This window comes from Zonotrichia albicollis, chromosome 12 (genome assembly GCF_047830755.1).
Source record: "Zonotrichia albicollis isolate bZonAlb1 chromosome 12, bZonAlb1.hap1, whole genome shotgun sequence".
Classification (NCBI taxonomy): Eukaryota; Metazoa; Chordata; class Aves; order Passeriformes; family Passerellidae; genus Zonotrichia; species Zonotrichia albicollis.
Window position 1 is genome coordinate 5,698,926 of NC_133830.1, and position 14,464 is coordinate 5,713,389.

Here is a 14,464-nt window from a genome sequence, read left to right on the forward strand (position 1 = left end):
CGTTCATTTCAGCAAGAGCAAACATAAGGGACTTGATAAGGCTTTTAATAGAACAGAAGGGAAAAATAATCTATGTAGGGGTTACCAAATAAAGACAGACATTAAATGCAAACATCTGTTAGTGCAAACAAAAGCCAGGAAATTCAGCTGGGAGGGGGAGAGACCGAGTCTGGATTCATTCCGAAATTACATCGGAATAGCTGAGAGGAGAACCTTGCCTGCAATTCCCACAGCATTTGTAATTTAGTTACAGTTCCTAGACTTGGACATTGGGGAGTTGATGGCAGGATGTTTTCACTGACATGCCCTTGGCTGAGGATTTCCCAGCCCAGTGCAGCCACAGTGTGTTAACTCTGAAGGCTCTCGAGGAGACCCTGTTACCTGATCTGCTGGGGAAAGGGGTGATGGAAGAAACCATTTATTTGCAGAACTCAGTCTGTTTATATCCAGCTTCCTCACTAACTTGCATGGAAGAACTCTTAGGCCTGCCAGGTTAAAGGAGCTGCAATCAACCCTGCAGTGGTCTATTATGGGTTTCCTACAAACCCCTAAGCTCAGCCCTTACTCTAGGGTTTGTCTTCTTTGCTGCTGCATCTACCTGCATGTGAGTAACTGCTCCCTGGAAGGGTTTTGGGGTGTTGGGACAGATGATGGAGGTGGATCTTTGTCATCTGCCTTGGCTCCAAGCCTGATTCAGTCAGCATCCTCTTCCTCTGCCACAGAATGTTGGGCAGCTGTAGAGCTCAGTGGAGAGTGCTAACCAGACCTCTGGAGCGAGCACGGTAAACAGACAACACTCTGTCCCATCCTTAGCTGACTGGGAATTAAGGAAGTTAACAGATTAAACACTTAAAAATAACTTTCATTTCTTTCACTATAAGTCTTTTAAGCCTCCAGCCATTTAGGAACAAAGGGGACAGTGACCCACAGCAGTGAGCTGTGTGTTAGCAACAGGCAGAGCTGTTCGAGGTGCTTTGGCCCCATCATCTTGCTCTGAATAAGCACAGATAACAAGGAACTCAGAATAGGGATTTTTAGAGCAAAAGAGTGTGAAATAGGATTAGCTGATTCACAAGAAGATGCAGTGACACTGCAGTGTATTTACTGGGGAAAGCGAAATCAATAGGACTACTCTGCTGCCAAACTGAGCAGAAAAGTCTCTTGAAGAAAATCAATCTTCTTTACAGACTCATTAATGTAAAGATCAATTCACATTAAACTGTAATTAAACAGAGAGCTAACAGGAGAAGGGTAAGTGATCTGCTGTGCCCCAGGCCAAATAGATCATGTAAAATTTGAAAACTAAATACTGGAGAATTGGAAACTGGGAGTGGCAGGGAACATGCTAGGGCTGCTTGGAAAAGGGCTGATGAGCTCAGATGGTTGGGGCAGCATGATCCTCATGGAAAGGAGGGTACTCAGTGCTATTCCAGCTGGATGTCAGGTAAGACAGGTCAAAGGCTTCAGCCAGTATCTTCCATTTGAGTTGCATGGTTTCTTGTAGAGCTTTTCCTCTTAAGTGCTGGGGATTTCTTTATAATTCTGGTTAAATCAGTCACACTGTTAAGATTCTGATCCTTGTCTGTGATTTTCTTTGACTCTTATTAACCTTTGTACTAGATTAAAGTTGACTGGTGTTGGAAGTCAATAATGTGGCAGAATCAGGATTGCACTATTGAGCTGTTGCCTCATTCCTCCACAGTGAAGGCTTGGGAAAGCTGCTGTTATTTTAGTGCTGTTTGCACTGCTCCACTTGTGGTGTCAGATGGGGTTTGCAGAGACTTTCTGAAAACCCATGTGGTCCATTATGTTCTTTGAGCTGCTGTTTTGCTTTCATCCAAGACAAAGGTGTCCTTGCTTTGTGAGCTGAAACCATGCAGGCAGCCTGTGCTCTTCTCTCCTCTGAGTGGGATCTCACAAATACAAATACACCTTCCTTTCTGCAAGATTTCCTGGGAGCTGGGGTGGTGGGCTGAGATCTGTGACTTCATTCCATCTTTGCTTTTCAGGTTAAGGTGTTGCAGACTCTGTTGAGCATCAGGGCTGCAGCTGCAGCTCTGCCAGGGTGACCCTGTTAGAGGGACGGGCTCAGAGCTGCTGCCATGTGTGCTGCTCCTAGGGCTCAGCTCAAGCCTGAGCTGGTCTCTACACGAGGTGTGAGCTCACTTTGTGTTCCTGGCTAGGCCAGAGTAAAAGGCTCTGTGTGGGCGGTGTTGAGAGCTGGGAAGTTTGGCTTGCAGGAGGAATGAGGTTTGAGCTCACAGACAGCACAGACACAGCCTTGGAGGCCATTTGTGGCCTGGGATCCTGCTGTGCTAATTGCTGTACAAACAGAACAACTGCCTTGACCCCCAAGGGGTTTAATCTGCAAGTCATCTTTGCTGGAGTTAAAAAGGGATGATCTAACAATTAGAAATAAGGAGAGTACTCTGTTAATTCCATCTGGGTCGCAGCAAGAGGCTTTGTGCTCGCAAACACCAAATCCAGATGAGTCAGAGGCAGCGGGGTCTGCTCGGAGTCAGCAGCTCTGCCTGTGTGCAGGACGTGCCTTGGGCAGCTCACAAACCACACTGCCTTCCTCCCTTCCTCATGATTGGCCCAGGGAAAACTTTCTCTGGGAACTGAGGTGGTGTAGATAGATAAGTGGGAGCAGATTCACCCCCAGCCCCTGCTTGCATCACCTCCATGGTGTAATGTCTGCAGGGGCCAGTTCTCCAGTGTTTGCTTAGGTTAATTCCTCTTGGAGATGGAGAGAGCTGCTTTCTGAGAGTTTGGCTGTACAGGCTATACTACTGAGCTTCTGGGTTTGAATGTGAAATACATTAATATGGAAAGGGAAAATGAAAAGAATGCTAACAGGCTGTTCAGTGTGCAGCAATGCACAGGCATAAGATATTCTGAAACTCACCTCTTAAGTTTGTTTTGCTCAGAGTTCATATTAAGGCTCTGGTGTGTAAAGTCTGCAAGTTTTTGAGGCCAAAGAACTGCAGGAGCCTTTCCCAGTGGATGAAACCCTCATTAATCATGTACTCCCAAGCACCAGAAGAGATGCTGTTTTGACTTTTCTTGTGGGCTGCTGGAACTGTTCTAATCATTTGCATGTCCTCTTTGAGCTTTTAGATATAGCATGAGTGCATGGAAATGGCAAAGGATCTGAGGCTATTCCAGGGAAATGAGTAATCATTTCTTCTAGAAAAGCAACAGCAGTAAAGCACACAGTTATCAGACTCAACAAAAGAGCATCAGAAAGTAATCTGGGCACATACAGTGGAGTGTAAAAACTGGCCAGAGGATAAAGATAGTGAAAGTTGGTGGCAGCTCATGAAATACCAGTTACCCCTGGAGGCTGCTCTATTATGTATTTAATAACAAGCATTTTGTGCAGCCGTGGCAGCTTCTTCTGTGAGCAGAGAATTGCTTTGAGCTGGGCCAGATCTGCTCTGGCATCTATGTGCTGCTTTGCAGGCCATGCTGGGTTAATCTGTGTCTGGAGGGAGGAGAGGACACCAGTGGGACAGAGCACAGGGTTAGGGCTTGGAATACTGGAAGAGGATCCTTTTGTGCATGACCACATATTCATTATACCCCAAGGTATGTGTGTGTGTATATATATATATATGCACACACACACACACACACACGCATACACCCCTTTGGGTGAATAATCTTCTTCCTCCAAGCTGAGAGGATCTGCCTCAGGGCAGCTGGAACTCCTGGATGTAAAGCATCTCCAGGAGCAGGAGCATATTTTATGTACAGTGCACAAAGTGGTTTCCAAGTTGTGTCTCTCTGCAGATCAAGCCTGGATCAGTTGTTAGGGTCATCTGCAGCCATGATCTTTTGTTAAGGTCAGTATGAAAAATAGCTTCATATTTGAGCCTTAGAATAGCCCAAAATTGCTCCTATTAATATCTGTGGTGGATTGACTGTCTCATTTAATGGCATATGGCAAATAAAGCACACGTCTACAAAAGCAATTCCTTTGTTAGTCTTCACAGACCAAGCAGGTTTCAAATATAAATAACTTGCTGAGTTGAAAGTTTTTTTAGTTCATTGGAGTTTCCTGCCTAAAAACTGCTGGCAGTGGCAATTAAGTTTGTTCAGAGGTGAGTAAAAGTCAAGTTGAAGCTGCAGTAAAAGCAAGTTGAATTATTTTGGGGTAAAAATCTCTCCATGTTCCTCTCTGAAAGCTTAGCCAATTCAGCTTTTTATCAAAATGGCACAATCTAAAGAAGCTCTCAGTATGTGTTCCCACATCCCTACTGACATTGAGCAGTTAGTTGTCCAGGTTGTAGACAGTGGTGCTTGTTCAGAGCATGAAATAGATCCCAGAGAGGAGTAAAAAGAGGGGTGAGGGTAGAATTGTGGGGTTTAAGTCAGGTGGCATAAAACACTGGCACCATTAGGAATAGTGTAGGGTGAAGAAAATGTTCCCTTGAATGTGATCTTCCTAGGTTAAAGTTGGCAGAGATCAGCAAAAAAGTGCAGAAAGCTCATTTCTAACTGAATAAAAGCCAGCTATGGGCTGGATTTTCACTTATTTTTAACCCATGTAAAATTCCCCAATTAATTGCAGAAGTGAACAATAGAGATCATGTCAATAGTGATTATCTTGCAAAAGCAGCCCTGCTGTGGGGGTGTGCAGAGTGGAAAATGTGATTGCTGGTTAAGAGAGATGAGAGAGTGATCTGTCACACCTTCAGATGAAGTGATCACTTGAGAGGCCACGCTCCCTCAGGTTTGTGTGCATAACTCCTGCTTGTTAACAGGAATTCCACGTGAATATTGATTGGGAATAAGTGGTTGGGTGAGTACATGTTCTGCCTGTCAAACCATTTAATGTTCAATTGCACATCAGGGAAAATAGCAAAGGTAGCTGGAAGATGAAACTGGAGTGCAGGGTTGAGTGAAAAGACAACTGTGTTAGTGGTCAGATCAGAGCAGATAAAATGAGCTAGGGAGAGGTAGAATTAAGAATTGATGACAAAAGAAAGAATCTGTAAATTGCGCATGGATTTTAGACTTAAAAGTCATTTCCTGCCTAGTCCATGTACTGCAGATCACACACTCTGTGCTGACCAGAGTGGTCATTAGCATGAGCAATCAGGCCAAGGGATTTGACTTTCTGTAATCCCTCAGGTGCCCTGGAAAAGGCACACTTTTTGGTGATTCTACCAAAATATTTTTGCCATCAAGGTTGTTTCCTTGAGAGAGCAGTCATCTTTTTCAAAATAGGAGGAACTGAAGATGTAAATGGTCTTACTATAGAAGCTTGAAGGACTTATTGGCTGAGTGGTGGTGATTGCTTGCACTTAATTTCTTAAGATCTTTACCAAGGAAGCTTCAACAGCCTGTTTTACACCAGCCTGGCTTAGCACAGAGGCAGTTCTACTCTAAACCCCAAATTTCCTCTTCCCTGGATGTTTTGGCACCTTGTTTTGGGGTTTCCCAAAGCCACCCTTCCCACTTGATGAGCTTCATTAGCAGCAGGGTCCTGTTCTTGTGAAGAGCAGCTCTTTTCTTTGCTGACTTGACCACTGCTTTTCCACATTGGAGCTATTCCTTGTTGCAGGCAGAGCAGTGTGAGCCCAGCAGAGCTCAGTGAAGGCTGCCCAGAGGCAATCCCTGTTCCTGTGACCTTGCTGACAAGACAGATAAGCCCTTTCAACAGAGCACAAGTGTGTGTCATGTTGGAGCAGCCAGAACAGGCAGCCTATCTACATCTCTCAAGTGTTAACAGGAGTTTGACTGGCCAGTCAAAAATGAGTTTCTTCAAATGCTGCCTTTTTCAAGAGGCAGGTCTTTTAGCAGCCACTGCTGCAAGTTCCATGAGACTGAGAGTTTGATGGTGTGGAAGATGAATTCAAGAGTGTTGTCCTTTCTTTACCTCCCTTATCCCTGTAGTTAAATCCACCTGTTTTCATGGTGTTCATGCCAAAGGTGGGAAAAGCCCCTGTGTCACATTGTGGCTTAGAGACACACAGTGCATGCTATCAAGTCTGCTTGCAGTTAAAATTTGGATGAAAATTGCAGCATCATGGGCAGAGCCATTGCATTTGCTTTGCACTTGAATTGCTTCTCCCCTTGTGTTATTTTCCCCTCCTTGCTCCCGTGGAGAGACAAAAGCAAAACAAAACCACCCACAAAACACATGTGCTCTCTGGGCTGTGGTGGATCTTACTTACTTTGATCATGTATTACACAAAGAGAAACTAAAATCAGTGTCAGGATTTAAGGATGAAAGTGCCTCCATGCCCTGTGCTTTTGGAGCTTCTTGGCTTTCAAGTGGAAATGCCATCCTTGTTGATTAGAAGCACAAAACTTGCATGCAATGAAATGAAATGAAAGGAAGCTGCTGTCTGTGCTCCAGCCCTTGCTCTGTGCTGGTTCAGTTGTCATCTGGGCTGGATCTGATTTTTGGTTTTCTGTTTTTCCTTGTCACAGACCTGGCTCATCTTTGAGGCAGTGATAAGGTGGGGGGCCTGGGCAGCAGCCCTGACATGAGCACTGGGCACTGTGGGGCTGTGAAGAGCAGGAATTAATCAGAGCAGCAAAGTGTGGGGTGAAGCTGGCCTCTTTCTTGGCTTCAGAGAGTTGCTTATGCATTTAATTTGGGATAGAAAATTGAGTTTGGCTGGCATGTATCAGTGGCAGAAGAAAGCCCTTGAGGGAGAAGCACAAGAGGAGAAGCCAGTGGCAGAGCAAAGAGTAGCAGACGAAAGATATGAGATGTAGAGCATGGAAACACTGACCTGACTGTCATCTGCCAGCAACTGAATGACCCCTTTCAAATACTGATGCAGCCCTTCCTTCAAAGAGGCTCTGCTGAGTGCCACGACCCCGTTCAGCAGCTGGTGCAGAGCCCTGTGGTTTCCTGCATTCTTGTGTGAAAACTGCCATTTACCTTGTGTGACTCCCTTCCTTCTATTCCCACAGGACAATTCTCCTCTTAGCAGAGTTCAGCACTCAGAAGAGCCTCTCCTGTCCTTTGCAGCTTTCCTCAGTGCTTGCTCCAGATGGAGGTCAGGGAATGTGAGAAATGACAGGAGCTGGAGGAGGGGTGAAAGACCAATACAGCTCTGAGGGCTTGCAAAACCAGCAGTGATGGTGTTCAGTGGCTTAGAGATTCCCTCCCTTGTGCCTTTGGCCAAACTGCATCACAGCTTGGGCAGCCCCTGCTGAAGATACCTGGCCCCAACCCTTGCAGGGGCATCTCCCCCATTGAGGGGTGAGCTCAGGGCTCTGCACATCATCACTGAGATGCTTTGGGGTCGAGTTCACAAAAGTTCAGGGAGGCTCATTACAGAGTAGCTGTGCTAGACAGTGAGAGATGCTTTGCACAGCCTGTTTAATGGATCTGAACCCCTTGTGAATACATCATTTTAAAAGCTGCTGCAGAGCACAGTCCTGATGAAACATCCAGTGTAACCAGAAGAGAGCTGGTCCTCTTAGAACCACCCAGTTGTGATGGGGGGACTGTGCCCGTAACAGAGACTGTCTTGTCTTCAGGAATCTTTATTTGCTTTGATGTCACATCAGGTTGTGTAATCTGCTGAAGAGATAAGACAGCCTCTGTTGTAAAGATGACTAAATTCTAATCCTGCCTGTCCCACACATTTTGTTCTCTCAATGGAATGAAATGCTGAAGGCTTAGGAAGTTGTATGTTGCAAAAAATATCTGAAATCATATGGTGGCAAGTCAAAGTCCAGTGAAAGGAAATGCAGATCAAAGTGAGGGAGGGAGAGAGTGTTGAAAAATGACATGGCTTACCTCAGTGGATCTAGCACACAGTGTAAGGTCATGTAAGGAGTCAGAAAGTTTACATTAACAGTGCTAGTTCAGAAATATTCAAAGAGAATATGTATCTCAGTGGGTATGTGGTGGTTTTGGTTTCAACAGGAGAAGGGCTTTCCTTCATGCAGTTTTTTAACCCATCAAATATTGTTCATCTGATCCAGGCCTTTGCTTATGTCCAGCTGCTGGGAAAGATTTTAAAGAGAATTCTTGATCCCCTTCTCTTGTCCATGTGGACAAGAAGGAGCTGTGGTTTCCTGGCACCAGGATAACATCTGCCCATGGTTGGTACCCCAGGCACGAGGATGTTCTGGGGCCACTGGGAGTGCAGCAGGGTCAGTGGTTGCAGCCCATCAGTGTGAGAGGAAGATGAGCTTGGTCCTGTGAGTGACCACAGAGTAGCCTTTAATAATAGACAGTGAAAACATAGCCCCCGGGTCACACTGGGCTCACATGAACAGCCCTGTTGGCTGCAGTGGAACTATTTGTGTGAATAAGAGTTTGCTTGTGGGAAGAGAATTCATAGCACAGCCCTCTGCAGGTGGCAGCTGCTCCCAGGCCCAAAGGGGTGAATTAGCAAATCTCAGCTCCCAGACTGATTTCTGCCTCCAAACATCCATGATCTGGAACAGAGACACAGTCACTTCACTGTGAAAGGTTCCACATTTTTCCCATCCCCTCCATCTTCAAAAAAACCCCAAAACCCAGGTTGTTTTTAAACCCCCCTGTCTTGTCCCAGCTGTGTGTAGCTGGGGGTAATTTGCTTCATGCTTCTTCATCCTAAACCACCAGATAGGGTGAGAACATGACCTGATAAATAAAAGCCCCCCTGGAATATATCTGGTTTGAAGCTGATGTACTGCAGATGAATAAATCCTCTTCAGGTTTTCTGCTGTAGTTAAAAATAGTTGGAACAGCTCCATCAGCTTGTTTCAGGCATTATTCCTTTATATGATTTTAAGTGAAAAACAGTGTAAAATGGTCATGGATTTTGTTTGCTTCTTCTTAGACCTTTTTCTGAAGGAGTGCTAGGGAGAGGGAAGATCCCGACTTCAAGTCTTAGGTAGAGCATATGGACCTTTAAGGGAAAGTTTGGATATCTGTAAAAAATTACACAAGTGGCTCTTTTTTTTCAGTGGTTTAGGGTTTTGGTGGGGGTTTTTTTTTTGGGCTTTTTGGGGGTGGAGTGTTTTGTTTTTTTGGGTTGGTTTGTTTTGTGTGGCTGACCCTGAAATGCAGTGGCTGGCTGGCCTGCCACTGCTCTGCTCTTGTTGTGTGTGCAGGCAGCACCTGAACAAACAGAGCTGTATCTGTGACAGCCTGGGAACCCGCCAGGATTCCTCAGGGAAGGAGTGATTCGGAGCATCTGAGAAAAGTGGGGGCTGCTTCCATGCATCCCTGCTTCCTGTCCACACAGCAACCCATGCAGCCTTGCTCTGAAAGGACACTGGGGCACTTCCCTTAAGCAAGTACAGTTTTTGTGTTGGATAAAAATACACGTTCTTGTGACAGTACCAAATCTTGTGCCTCATGGATTATTCTGGAAAGGCTGATAAGAAAACACGAAGTGTCAGACAGCTAGTGGGGCTTTCCAGAGCACTTGGGAAGTGTGAGGGCTCATGCATATCAGGCAGTTCAGTTTTTCTGAGAAGGTCTCATGTGAAGAACTAGGGAATGGTGTGACACAGACTTCCAGCCTGTCCTGCATGCTTATTTCATCTTCAGCTGCAGAGATGGCTTCGCTCTACTCCAAGGAAGGCATTTCACAAGTTACAGTCGAGAAGAAAAAGTTTTCTGAAAGAAGTCTTTGGAAGTAGAATTTGTGAGTAAAATGTTAAAACCATTTAAGAAGTTCTACATTGATAAATTGTTTGAACTTCAAGTCAAAGCTGATGTGCAGGTCCCAATGACATTCTTCCCCTTCCTTCTTTCCATATGTTAATGAAAATAACTTAGGAGATCTTTGGTTATTGAATGTAAGAAGGTGACCAGGAAAAGCAGGAACATTTATGTTGCTGCTGTTGTAAACACAAATTCATCTCCAAATTATCAGTTACCCTTCTTGCCTTGTTAGGAAAATTACTCAGACATTGCACTCTACTCTGAAACCATGATTTTATTTACTATTTTCTGTGTTTGTGTAGTGAGTGAGAGGCTAAAATCAAATAGCAAATCATGTAAGGTGAAAGCTTAGGAACCCATGTCTTTGATCTTCTTCAGTGTTTCTAGAAGGATCAGTACTGGATCTCCATCTCTGAGGTGAGCAGGAGGAGGAGGGCAGGTAGTTGCAGGCATGTGTTAGTCACAGTGTGTGTGATCCATCTCTGGTTACGCTGCCTTTGATCTCACTCTCTTTGCACAGCCAGTCTGTGACACCAAACCTTGCCTGTCCTTCACTACCAAACCCCATAACTCTTTCTGGCTCCAGCATTTTGTTTCTTCAGTGCTTTGTCAGGATGGAAATCCTAACCAAACCCTGAACTTTTTAAAATCTCTCTCTTTCTAGTCCTGTGATCTCCCTTGTACGCTAATTTTGAAAATGTGCTGGCATATTAATAGAACCCTGCCCGAGGTGCAGAGCCCCTCTTTAGAAGCTCAGTTTTATTTTTGATGCCTATAACAGGTGCTGCTTTAATAGGTTTGCTGTATTACAGCTTTCCTTTTTCTCTGGTGAGCCGGGCCAGATCTGTAAGCTGACACTACATGAAGGGCAGGCATGTGACTTCTGCCTGCCTTTAGCCTCGCTTCACACTGAACATTTACACTGCAGCCACAGCAGCCTTAATTCAAGCTTTGTCTAAACCAGGAGGTTTTGTGCTGATTGTATTTAAATCAGCCCAAGCAAAGCCCCTCATGCATTCCAGTCTGAGGGTCTTGCTTTGATTTTCTGCTGTCAGCTTTGGAGTGGGCAGCTGCTGGGGAGAGTGAATGTGGCTCAAACAACAAAGGAATGACTTTGTGCTGCTCTTTGCATCCATTTCACACGAGGAGTTTGAAGCTGAGGTATAAATTAAACGGAGTGGCATTCTCCTTGCTTGCTGCAAAGAGGAAGATGAATTCTTCCCGTTAGGTCTGGTGGAAAATGTTTCACAGCCTGTTTATCAAATAAATATTCACAAAGACGCCTCAAATGAGGAAACGCACCGGGATTAAAGTGTAACTTTACCTCTAAAATACAAGCTGAGATTCCTGGAAATGCTGCAAGCCTTTGACTTTGCGCCACCTGTTATTTTCCTGCCACCCCCTCTAGCTCCCTCCCGGCTCAGAGCAAACCCAAACAGGCTTTGGCTGTGCTGGAACGTTCTGCTTGTTTTTCTCAGCGCGGCGGAGCAGAGAGCGCGCGTTGCGTTTGTTTCCTCACAGCCTTGCTTCAGCAAGGAGCTGCCTGGGGATGGTCCAAATTTCCTGTAGACACAAGGGATCTGTGCAAAATACAAGTGCTGAGGGGCTATGCTACGCTGGGGTGTTGAACTGAGGGGCTGGAGGGTGCATCCACCCTGCTCTCCTCTCCCTCTGTGGCCGGAGCTGGTGCTGACCCCAGGGTGAAGAAGTTCCTGAACAAGTGCCATGAGCACAGAGAGTGTGGAAGGGATCACTGCTGACTGCCAGTTACCTTAGCTTGGCACAGAGGTGTTCCAGGTCTGTGCTAGCTGCAGATGAGGTGTCTCTGGGAATGACGTTGGGGATGAACTTGGAAGTTCTGTTGTTTTAGCCAGATCCACATTCATAAACAAACCCAAATGGACTTGGATGGGCTCCTTAGTTCCTATGATTTCTTTTTTGCTTGAGCTGCTTTCACTCCAGGTTTTTAGTCCTCAGCAAAGGCTGCATCATCCTAGCTGGATAGTCCTTTTCCATGCACTTTGGAAAGCCAGAGGTAGAGAGGGGTTAAGGAACTTGCCCAAGGCAGATGAGTCTGTGCCAGAGCTGGGAATAGAAACCAAGAGACTTGGCTCCCACTCCAGGCTCTAATTGCACAATCTCACATTGAAGCCTTGTCATTGTACACTCTTGAAGTAAAGTGAGGCAGGGAAGGCTGTTTCCAGGCTGTGATACCCAAGGAGTGGGGAGAGGAAAGGATACCTGAAGGTGTTGGTTGTGCAAGCACCAAGTATTTGTGCTTTAACGCCCGGTTTCGGCAATTGGTTCTAAAATCTGATCTGTCACATTTGAAGCCAACCCAGTGTGAAGTGGCTGGGAGAAATCCAGCCCTTTTCCAGTCAGTGATAAAGGGGAGAGGCAAATTCATAGCATCACTGGGTTTTTTGGGTTTTTTTCTGCGATGAACAGAGGAACAAAAGCAGGAGAGCCGAGAGGATCCAAGTAGTAACAGTAAGGGTTAAATCACATTTGGGCCCTTACCAAAAGAATGAAAAATAAATTGTAATCAAGCTAGTAAAAGGTTTGGGCTCTGTTGCCTTCATATCACATGCTGTGTATAGGAAAAGTCACAGGCTTTGTTTGAAGTGCAGTGCTTTGAGAGGGTGCAGTGCTTTGCAGCGAACTGTCTGACATTCCCCAGCTGGGACTGGCCCGGGATGGTGTTTGGAGCTGAGAGCTACATTTGGAGTCAGCCCATGTTTGAAGGAGAAGGGGGAGAGGGAGAGAAAGGAGCCAGTTTTTCTGCCTGTGTAAAATAAAGTATCCCTCTCATCTGCCAGCTGCAGCACATGAAAAGCGAGAGGCGAACAGACAGAAGTCACCTGGAAACTGCGAACACGGCTCAAACAAAATAGTTCTTTCCTGTCCTTTTCTTCCCTTTTTCAAGTCTGTCTTCTGGGATGGGTTGGGAGATCTGGCAGGCAGGCAGAGTAAATATATATTGAGCAACCAAAGCACAAAAATATTAATACTCCAAAAGAAAGAAAAAAAAAAACCAAAAAACCATTGGCTTCTGAAGAGCATTTCATGTCCAAATTCACTCTGTGCTCTCAGTCCCTTGCAGACTTTGCTGCCCTGTGTAGGCTGTGTAGGGATTGTCAGGTGATTTATAGATTCTCCATGTTCGTTTGTACAAGCCTTCATTTCCTGTTAATTTACAGCCAGATTCATCTCAGCCATCTCAGCTTAGATGAGATCAGAGCTGAACTCGCAGCCCCTGCTTCAGGAGAGCTCCAGAAAACGTGCTCGTGCTTTGCTTTCAGTTGTCTGTGTTCAGGTACTTTCCTGAGTCAGGCTTGGATGCACATTTAATGGGTGCTCTTCTTTTGAGGAGGGAAAAAAGATCAGAAATTTCTGAACCTTGTGATTCTACTAATCAAGTTAATTGCAAAAAAAAAAAAAAATAATAGTCCTAGAGGGAAAGAAATTTCCCTTGCCCGTGTTTTTAGTTAATGGAGGTCATAAAATTCTGGGTATAGTGATTTTTCCTGTATTTTAGTCTCACTGTGGTATAAATTCGGTGTACCACTGTCCTACTATTTGCATGGATGTGAAAATCCAGACTTTATTCCCAGCTGTAAATGAATATTGGTCTTTTGGATAGCAGCCATGTCATTACCTTTGAAACAGTTGAGATTGTGGAGACCTGTGTGCAGGTAACTCATGGAATAACCAGTCTGGAGACATAAATTATGACTTTCCTTTGATTTTTATTGACACCTTGTTGCATTGTATTAGCAGCTATAGTGCTGTAAAATTTGTCCTTAGTGTTTTCTGAGCCTGCACTGAATTAATTATCACTTAAACTCTTCAGTCCAAGTAGAGTCTCTGTGCCTGTTTCCCCAGTGTTAAGCAAGGGCCATGTGCTGGCTGTTTAAAGGGTGAGTCTCCCAAAAGCAAATTGTTCTGGGTTGCAGATTTTTCACTCTTCCTGTTGTGGACACCAGCAAAGGTTGTGGTGAAACAATCTGGTTTTAATAACAGGGAGGGTAAAGGAGCAGATCACGGTGTGGGGAGCAGGTCCCTTGCCATTTTCTGTCAAAGAGAGGAGCTTTTCTTCCAAAGGGGTTTGTCTGAACCCCTGGGAGAGCCTGAAGAGGGGGTGAAGCTGGAGAAGATGGGCTCCTGAACAGCTGGAAGTGCCTGAAAAGCTGTCTCAGTTTTTGTTTCAAAGGGCTGATGCCTTGTCAGGGGAGCTGGGACTTGCATTCAGGAGTGCTTTCGCTGGCTGCTCTCCCCTCCTCTGCTCACCCAGTGGGTGTCTGGATGGATTGAGGCACAGGACTTGTCTGAACTCTCTTTACTGTCTCTTATTATTCAGCAAGTTCCCAAGTGTCTGGTGAGCGTCTCTGTTTGGAGTGCCTCACTCCCAGCCTTGCCAGTAATATCAGTGACTGCTCTAAATTCACATCAGGCATGTGCTCTGCCTCTTGTGACTAATGCACAATGTATTTTTTTAATTGATTACTGTTCTCTACTGACTCAGGCCAGAAAGGAGTCAGAGGAAAGGACTCAGTGAGGGGGTGATTTTTACTTAGACCTTGTTGAGTACAGATGAGGTCTAAAGGTATTTAACTGTTTGCTGGCTGTGGAAGCAAACTGAGGGCAGTTGGTAGGAATTTCTCTAAAGAGAAACTTTGGATTGAATCCCTCAGGCTGTCCTGGTCAAGCAGCAAACACGGGATCAGTGCAGGTCTGATCCTGCTGCTGGTGCTTGGGCACTGCAGAGTTGTCCTAATCCTACAGCAGGACAAAAGTAGCAAAAGATAAGGAAATGCCAGCAAGAAC

At 45.3% G+C, this 14,464-nt stretch overlaps 1 protein-coding gene across 1 annotated transcript in view; it reads left to right on the forward strand.

Annotated features, from left to right (window-relative positions):
- LRIG1 (leucine rich repeats and immunoglobulin like domains 1) overlaps nt 1-14,464 on the forward strand; it is a 93,738-nt gene that overhangs the window by 42,474 nt on the left and 36,800 nt on the right.